Below are 8,725 nucleotides of genomic sequence, written 5' to 3' on the forward strand. Positions count from 1 at the left end.
CACCTTTTGCAGCAATTACAGCTGCATGTCCTTTGGGGTATGTCTCTATAAGCTTGGCACATCTAGCCACCAGGATTCTTGCCCATTCTTCAAGGCAAAACTTCTCCAGCTCCTTCAAGTTGGATGGGTTCTGCCGTGTACAGCAATCTTTAAGTCACACCACAGATTCTCAATTTTAATTGAGGTCTGGGCTTTGACTAGGCCATTCCAAGACATTTAAATGTTTCCCCTTAAACCACTCGAGTGTTGCTTTAACAGTATGCTTAGGGTCATTGTCCTGCTGGAAGGTGAACCTCCTTCCCAGTCTCAAATCTCTGGAAGACTGAAACAGGTTTCCCTCAAGAATTTCCCTATATTTAGCGCCATCCATCATTCCTTCAATTCTGACCAGTTTCCCAGTCCCTGCCGATGGAAAAACATCCCCACAGCATGATGCTGCCACCACAATGGTATTCTCGGGGTGATGAGAGGTGTTGGGTTTGCGCCAGACATAGCATTTTCCTTGATGGCCAAAAAGCTCAGTTTTAGTCTCATCTGACCAGAGTACCTTCTTCCATATGTTTGGGGAGTCTCCCACATGCCTTTTGATGAACACCAAATGTGTTTGCTTATTTTTTTCTTAAACAATGTATTTTTTTTCCGGTCACTCTTCCATAAAGCTGAGCTCTGTGGAATGTACAGCTTAAAGTGGTCCTATGGACAGATACCCTTAAAGGAGCTGCAAAATTAGAGTATCTTTGGTGTCTTTGTTGCCTCTCTGATTTAATGCCCTCCTTGCCTGGTCTGTGAGTTTTGGTGTGCGGCCCCATCTTGGCAGGTTTGTTGTGGTGTCATATTCTTTCAATTTTTTTATAATGGATTTAATGGTGCTCCGTGGGATGTTCAAAGTTTTTATAACCCAACCCTGATCTGTACTTCTCCACAACTTTGCCCCTGACCTGTTTGGAAAGCTCCTTGGTCTTCGTGGTGCCACTTGCGTGGTGGTGCCTCTTGCTTAGTGGTGTTGCAGACTCTGGGGCCTTTCAGAACAGGTGTATATATATTGAGATCACGTGACAGATCATGTGACACTTAGATTACACATAGGTGGACTTTATTTAACTAATGATGTGACTTCTGAAGGTAATTGTTTGCACCAGATCTTATTTAGGGGCTTCATAGAAAAAGGAGTGAATACATATGCACGCAACACTTTACGTTTTTTATTTTTTTGAATTTTTTTATAAGTTATTTTTTTCATTTCACTTCACCAATTTTCACCATTTTGACTATTTTGTGTATGTCCATTACATGAAATTCAAATAAAAATGAATTTAAATTACAGGTTGTAATGCAACAAAATAGGAAAAACGACTAGGGTGATGAATACTCTTACAAGGCATTGTATATGTATTAGAACCAACCCGTAAAGTAAAATGTAACATTCATACATGGCAGCTATGTGAACTTTAACATTGCAGGATAAATCAATAGATGTCGTTCAATTGGTAACATACATTGTTGTCTTCTTCAAATCAAATCAAATGTATTTATATAGCCCTTCGTACATCAGCTGATATCTCAAAGTGCTGTACAGAAACCCAGCCTAAAACCCCAAACAGCAAGCAATGCAGGTGTAGAAGCACGGTGGCTAAGAAAAACTCCCTAGAAAGGCCAAAACCTAGGAAGAAACCTAGAGAGGAACCAGGCTATGTGGGGTGGCCAGTCCTCTTCTGGCTGTGCCGGGTGGAGATTATAACAGAACATGGCCAAGATGTTCAAATGTTCATAAATGACCAGCATGGTCCAATAATAATAAGGCAGAACAGTTGAAACTGGAGCAGCAGCACGGCCAGGTGGACTGGGGACAGCAAGGAGTCATCATGTCAGGTAGTCCTGGGGCATGGTCCTAGGGCTCAGGTCCTCCGAGAGAGAAAGAAAGAGAGAAAGAGAGAATTAGAGAGAGCACATGTGGGGTGGCCAGTCCTCTTCTGGCTGTGCCGGGTGGAGATTATAACAGAACATGGCCAAGATGTTCAAATGTTCATAAATAACCAGCATGGTCGAATAATAATAATAAGGCAGAACAGTTGAAACTGGAGCAGCAGCACGGCCAGGTGGACTGGGGACAGCAAGGAGTCATCATGTCAGGTAGTCCTGGGGCATGGTCCTAGGGCTCAGGTCCTCCGAGAGAGAAAGAAAGAGAGAAAGAGAGAATTAGAGAAAGCACACTTAAATTCACACAGGACACCGAATAGGACAGGAGAAGTACTCCAGATATAACAAACTGACCCTAGCCCCCCGACACATAAACTACTGCAGCATAAATACTGGAGGCTGAGACAGGAGGGGTCAGGAGACACTGTGGCCCCATCCGAGGACACCCCCGGACAGGGCCAAACAGGAAGGATATAACCCCACCCACTTTGCCAAAGCACAGCCCCCACACCACTAGAGTGATATCTTCAACCACCAACTTACCATCCTGAGACAAGGCTGAGTATAGCCCACAAAGATCTCCGCCATGGCACAACCCAAGGGGGGGCGCCAACCCAGACAGGATGACCACATCAGTGAATCAACCCACTCAGGTGACGCACCCCTTCCAGGGACGGCATGAGAGAGCCCCAGTAAGCCAGTAATAGGGTTAGAGGCAGAGAATCCCAGTGGAAAGAGGGGAACCGGCCAGGCAGAGACAGCAAGGGCGGTTCGTTGCTCCAGAGCCTTTCCGTTCACCCTCCCACTCCTGGGCCAGACTACACTCAATCATATGACCCACTGAAGAGATGAGTCTTCAGTAGAGACTTAAAGGTTGAGACCGAGTTTGCGTCTCTGACATGGGTAGGCAGACCGTTCCATAAAAATGGAGCTCTATAGGAGAAAGCCCTGCCTCCAGCTGTTTGCTTAGAAATTCTAGTGGAAAGTAATCTAAAAGTAACGGAATGTAATCAGATTACGTTACTGAGTTTGGGGTCATCCAAAAGTTACGCTACTGATTTACAATTTTGGACAGGTAACTAACAGATTACATTGAGAAAGTAACCTACCCAACCCTGGCTGTAACTGTATATGCATTCGTAAATCAAGTCCTTTCTTGAGTTGGGCTCTGGGATGTAACAACCGTTGAGCATCTGAGTTTAAGGTTGATTGCGAGGGAAAGGGGTTGAGTGTCTGTGTGTGTGAGTGTCCCACATCTGTTGCTAGGCGGTAAGGATGTTGGGGACAGTATAGGATGAATAACAATAATTGCTCGCTAAAATAATAATTGTTTGACAAAAATGTAATGCAATGGCAATCCTGGTTATAGGTAACAATCCTTTGTATGAACTGTCGACTCAGTTGTTAATGATGGATATTAAGAGACAAAAGATTTTTGAATATACAGTACCAGTCAAAAGTCAAAACTATGAAATAACACATGGAATCATGTGGTAAACAAAAAAGTGTTAAACAGTTCAAAATATATTTTAGATTCTTCAAAGTAGCCACCCTTTGTCTTGACAGCTTTGCACACTCTTGGCATTCTCTTAACCAGCTTCACCTGGAATGCTTTTCCAACAGTCTTGAATGAGTTCCCACATATGCTGAGCACTTCTTGGCTGATTTTCCTTCACTCTGTGGTCCAACTCATCCCAAACCATCTCAATTTAGTTGAGGTCGGGTGACTGGAGGCCAGGTCATCTGATGCAGCACTCCATCACTCTCATTCTTGGTCAAATAGCCCTTACATAGCCTGGAGGTGTGTTGGGTCATTGTCCTGTTGAAAAACAAATGATAGTCCCACTAAGCCCAAACCAGATGGGATGGTGTATCGCTGTGGTAGCCATGCTGGTTAAGTGTGCCTTGAATTCTAAATAAATCACTGACAGTGCCACTAGCAAAGCACCATCACACCATCTCCTCCATGCTTCACGGTGGGAACCACACATGCAGAGATAATCTGTTCACCTACTGCGCGTCTCACAAAGACATGGCGGTTGGAACCAAACATATAATTAGACCATGAAGGCCTTATTCATGCAGTCTCCTTTGATGTTGAGATGTGTCTGTTACTTGAACTCAGTGAAGCAACCTACTACCTCTAAGGATTTAGAGTTTGAGGTAGTTACCTCATACAAGTACTTGGGAGTATGGCTAGACGGTACACTGTCCTTCTCTCAGCACATATCAAAGCTGCAGGCTAAAGTTAAATCTAGACTTGGTTTCCTCTATTGTACTCGGCACTATTTCACCCCAGCTGCCAAACTAACCCTGATTCATATTATGGAGACGTAATAATGTAGATCGGCAGGTAAGGGTGCTCTCGAGCAGCTAGATGTTCTTTACCATTCGGCCATCAGATTTGCCATCAATGCTCCTTATAGGACATAGCACCGCACTCTGTACTCTTGTGTAAACTGGTAATCTATGTGTAGCAGTCGCAAGACTCACTGGTTGATGCTTATTTATAAAACCCTCTTAGGCCTCACTCCCCCCTATCTGAGATATCTACTGCAGCCCCCATCCTCCACATACAACACCCGTTCTGCCAGTCACATTCTGTTTAAGGTCCGCAAAGCACACACATCCCTGGGTCACTCGTCTTTTCAGTTCGCTGCAGTTAGCGACTGGAACGAGCTGCAACAAACACTCAAACTGGACAGTTTTATCTCAATTTCTTTGTTCAAAGACTCAATCATGGACACTCTTACTGACAGTTGTGGCTGCTTTGCGTGATGTATTGTTGTCTCTACCTTCTCCCCTTTGTGCTGCTGCCATGTTGTGTTGCTACCGTGCTGTGTTGTCCTGTTGCTGCCATCCTATGTTGTCTTAGGTCTTTCTTTCTTCACGTAGTGTTGTGTTGTCTCTCTTGTCGTGATGTGTGTGTTGTCCTATATTTTTATTTAATTAATTTGTATTTTTAATCACCATGTCCCTGCAGGAGGCCTTCTGCCTTTTGGTAGGCCGTCATTGTAAATACTAATTTGTTCTTAACTGACTTGCCTAGTTAAATAAAAAAATAATTTGAAAATAAGCATTTATTTGTGCTGCAATTTCTGAGGCTGGTAACATAACTGGTAATGAGGCTGGTAATCATTACTTTAAGACATGAAGGTAAGTCAATGTGGAAAAAGGACTGTTGTTTCTCTTTGCTTATTTGAGCTGTTCTTGCCATAATATGGACTTGGTCTTTTACCAAAGAGTGTTATCTTCTGTATACCCCCTACCTTGTCACACCACAACTGATTGACTCAAACACATTAAGATGGAAAGAAATTACACAAATGTACTTTTAAGAAGGCACACCTGTTAATTGAAATGCTTTCCAGGTGACTACCTCATGAAGCTGGTTGAGAGAATGCTAAGAGTGTTGAAATCTGTCATCAAGGCAAAACGTGGCTATTTGAAGAATCTCAAATATTAAATATTTTGATTTGATTAACACTTTTTTTTGTTTACTACACGACTCCATATATGTTATTTTATAGCTTGTCTTCACTATTATTCTACAATGTAGAAAATAGTCAAAATAAAGAAAAACCCTTGAATGAGTAGGTGTTCTAAAACGTTTCACCTGTGTGTATTTATGTATATATACACTGCTCAAAAAAATAAAGGGAACACTTAAGCAACACAATGTAACTCCAAGTCAATCACACTTCTGTGAAATCAAACTGTCCACTTAGGAAGCAACACTGATTGACAATACATTTCACATGCTGTTGTGCAAATGGAATAGACAACAGGTGGAAATTTTAGGAAATTAGCAAGACACCCCCAATAAAGGAGTGGTTCTGCAGGTGATAACCACAGACCACTTCTCAGTTCCTATGCTTCCTGGCTGATGTTTTGGTCACTTTTGAATGCTGGCGGTGCTTTCACTCTAGTGGTAGCATGAGACGGAGTCTACAACCCACACAAGTGGCTCAGGTAGTGCAGCTCATCCAGGATGGCACATCAATGCGAGCTGTGGCAAAAAGGTTTGCTATGTCTGTCAGCATAGTGTCCAGATTATGGAGGCGCTACCAGGAGACAGGCCAGTACATCAGGAGACGTGGAGGAGGCCGTAGGAGGGCAACAACCCAGCAGCAGGACCGCTACCTCCACCTTTGTGCAATGAGGAGCAGGAGGAGCACTGCCAGAGCCCTGCAAAATGACCTCCAGCAGGCCACAAATGTGCATGTGTCTGCTCAAACAGTCGGAAACAGACTCCATGAGGGTGGTATGAGGGCCCGACGTCCACAGGTGGGGGTTGTGCTTACAGCCCAACACCGTGCAGGAAGTTTGGCATTTGCCAGAGAACACCAAGATTGGCAAATTCGCCACTGGCGCCCTGTGCTCTTCACAGATGAAAGCAGGTTCACACTGAGCACATGTGACAGACGTGACAGTCTGGATACGCCGTGGAGAACGTTCTGCTGCCTGCAGCATCCTCCAGCATGACCGGTTTGGCAGTGGGTCAGTCATGGTGTGTGGTGGCATTTCTTTGGGGGGCAGCACAGCCCTCCATGTGCTCGCCAGAGGTAGCCTGACTGCCATTAGGTACCGAGATGAGATCCTCAGACCCCTTGTGAGACCATATGCTGGTGCGGTTGGCCCTGGGTTCCTCCTAATGCAAGACAATGCTAGACCTCATGTGGCTGGAGTGCGTCAGCAGTTCCTGTAAGAGGAAGGCATTGATGCTATGGACTGGCCCGCCCGTTCCCCAAACCTGAATCCAATTGAGCACATCTGGAACATCATGTCTCGCTCCATCCACCAACGCCACGTTGCACCACAGACTGTCCAGGAGTTGGTGGATGCTTTAGTCCAGGTCTGGGAGGAGATCCCTCAGGAGACCATCCGCCACCTCATCAGGAGCATGCCCAGGCGTTGTAGGGAGGTCACACAGGCACGTGGAGGCCACACACTCTACTGAGCCTCATTTTGACTTGTTTTATTGACATTACATCAAAGTTGGATCAGCCTGTATTGTGGTTTTCCACTTTAATTTTGAGTGTGACTCCAAATCCAGACCTCCATGGGTTGATAAATTTGATTTCCATTGATAATTTTTGTGTGATTTTGTTGTCAGCACATTCAACTATGTAAAGAAAAAAGTATTTAATAAGAATATTTCATTCATTCAGATCTAGGATGTGTTATTTTAGTGTTCCCTTTATTTTTTGGGGCAGTGTATATGATGTGTATGTTGTTGAAGATACAGTTGATGTTGGAAGTTTACGTACACCTTAGCCAAATACACTTAAACTCAGTTTTTCACAATTCCTGACATTTAATCCTAGTAAAATTCCCTGTCTTATGTCAGTTAGGATCACCACTTTATTTTAAGAATGTGAAATGCCAGAATAATAGTAGAGTGATTTATTTCAGCTTTTATTTCTTTCACCATATTCCCAGTGGGTCAGAAGTTTTACATACACTCAATTAGTATTTGGTAGCATTGCCTTTAAAGTGTTTAACATGGGTCAAACATTTTGGGTACCCTTCCACAAGCTTCCCACAATAAGTTGGGTGAATTGTGTCCCATTCCTCCTGACAGAGCTGGTCTAACTGAGTCAGGTTTGAAGGCCTCCTTGCTCGCACACGCTTTTTCAGTTCTGTCCACACATTTTCTATAGGATTGAGGTCAGAGCTTTGTGATGGCCACTCCAATACCTTGACTTTGTTGTCCTTAAGCCATTTTGCCACAACTTTGGAAGTATGCTTGTGGTCATTGTCCATTTGGAAGACCCATTTGCAACCAAGCTTTAACCTGACTGATGTCTTGAGATGTTGCTTCAATATATCCACATAATTTTCCTCCCTCATGTTGCCATCTATTTTATGAAGTGCACCAGTCCCTCTGGCAGCAAATCACCCCCACAACATGATGCTGCCACCCCCGTGCTTCACGGTTGGGATGGTATTCTTCAGCTGGCAAGCATCTCCCTTTTTCCTTCAAACATAACAATGGTCATTATGGCCAAACAGTTCTATTTTTGTTTTATCAGACCAGAGGACATTTCTCCAAAAAGTACGATCTTTGTCCCCATGTGCAGTTGCAAACCGTAGTCTGGCTTTTTTTATGGCGGTTTTGGAGCAGTGGTTTCTTGCTGAGCGGCCTTTCAGGTTATGCCGATATAGGACTTGTTTTACTATGGATATAGATACTTTTGTACCTGTTTCCTCCAGTATTTTCTCAAGGTCCTTTGCTGTTGTTCTGGGATTGATTTGCACTTTTTGCACCAAAGTACGTTCATCTCTAGGAGACAGAACGCGTGTCCTTCCTGAGTAGTATGACGGCTGCGTGATCCCATGGTGTTTATACTTGCATACTTTGTTTGTACAGATGAATGTGGTACCTTCAGGCGTTTGGAAATTGCTCCCAATGATGAACCAGACTTGTGGAGGTCTACAATTTTTTTTCTAGCTTCTTGGCTGATTTCTTTTGATTTTCCCATGATGTTAAGCAAAGAGGCACTGAGTTTGAAGGTAGGCCTTGAAATACATCCACAGGTACACCTCATATTGACTCAAATGATATCAATTAGCTTTAGAAGCTTCTGATAGGCTATGACATAATTTTCTGGAATTTTCCAAGCTGTTTAAAGGCACAGTCAACGTAGTGTATGTAAACTTCTGACCCACTGGAATTGTGATACAGTGAAATAATCTGTCTAATCAATTGTTGGAAAAATGATGTACCATGCACAAATGTCCTAACTGACTTGCCAAAACTATAGTTTGTTAACAAGGAATTTGTGGAGTGGTTGAAAAACAAGTT

The sequence above is a fragment of the Oncorhynchus clarkii genome, chromosome 10, assembly GCF_045791955.1.
Source record: "Oncorhynchus clarkii lewisi isolate Uvic-CL-2024 chromosome 10, UVic_Ocla_1.0, whole genome shotgun sequence".
NCBI lineage: Eukaryota > Metazoa > Chordata > Actinopteri > Salmoniformes > Salmonidae > Oncorhynchus > Oncorhynchus clarkii.